Below are 1,304 nucleotides of genomic sequence, written 5' to 3'. Positions count from 1 at the left end.
TGACCAGGATGGTCTCGATCTCTTGACCTCGTGATCCACCCGCCTCGGCCTCCCAAAGTGCTGGGATTACAGGCTTGAGCCACCGTGCCCGGTCTCTGTAAAGTTTTTCTTAATGCAACAAAGGATTCTAAGGCTATTCTTAAGCTGTAGCAAATCTGGTGGGCTTTGTGTGTCTTTCTGTATGGGTCTGTCATAAAGAGAAGTACCTTAGGATAGAATAAAGGCTTAGGACACCATAAGCCTGCTGTTCAAGCCAGCCTAGCAAACTAGTCAGTTCCAAATTTTGCTGCAAGTCTCTGAAGAAAAAAACAAAAACAAAACAAAACAGAAAAACTGGATGAGGTCTCCATCTTGTTTATGTCCTTAGGAGCTTGACCTTGTAATCATATTGCAGTACTTTATCTTGATCTCCACCTTCCAGGAAACAGGAATTTTGGGGTTCATGTCACTGTTAGCTCTAAAAATCTTCTTCAGTAGTTAAAAGCATTTGAAGCTCAAAATTACCCTAGATTCCCTGGAAAAGCAACAGAAACTACTCGGTGCTGTAGCTGAGCAGCTAAGGTTTTGTCATTTTACAATGGTGGCCTGAGTTCAATTCCTGGTTTAGGGCATGGGTACTTTCTGGGTGATATTTGTGTGACTTTTTTTGTTTCTTTTTTCTTTTCTTTTTTTTTTTTTTGAGACAGAATCTCGCTCTGTCACCCAGGCTAGAGTGCAGTGACATAATCTTGGCTTACTGTAATCTCCACCTCCTGGATTCAAGTGATTCTCCTGCTGCAGCCTCCTGAGTAGCTAGAATTACAGGTGCCCACCACCATGTCTGGCTAATTTTTTTTTTTTTGTATTTTTAGCAGAGGCGGGGTTTCACCATGTTGGCCAGACTGGTCTTGAACTCCTAACCTTGTGATCTGCCCGCCTTTGCCTCCCAAAGTGTTGGGATTACAGGCGTGAACCCTCGCACCCAGTCTGTGTGAACTTTATCATTTGTTAATTATCTTCCCCTCCATGAACAACTTCTGGGTTCCCTTCTTGAATTTTCCTTTTTCTAAACACCTGGGAGGTTACCTTTGGTAAAGTTCAAAAGCCAGAAATATTGGCCACTTGGCATGGCTAAAGTCAAGTAATAAGAGATTTAAAAGGATTTTAAAAAGAGCACTATGGTGGCCGGGTGCAATGGCTCACGTCTGTAATCCCAGCACTTTGGGAGGCTGAGGTGCGCGGATCACGAGGTCAAGAAATCAAGACCAACCTGGCCAACATGGTGAAACCCTGTCTCTACTAAAAATATAAAAATTACCCGGGCA

Source organism: Cebus imitator, unplaced genomic scaffold (assembly GCF_001604975.1).
Source record: "Cebus imitator isolate Cc_AM_T3 unplaced genomic scaffold, Cebus_imitator-1.0 Scaffold698, whole genome shotgun sequence".
Classification (NCBI taxonomy): Eukaryota; Metazoa; Chordata; class Mammalia; order Primates; family Cebidae; genus Cebus; species Cebus imitator.
This window is presented reverse-complemented; position numbering follows the sequence as displayed.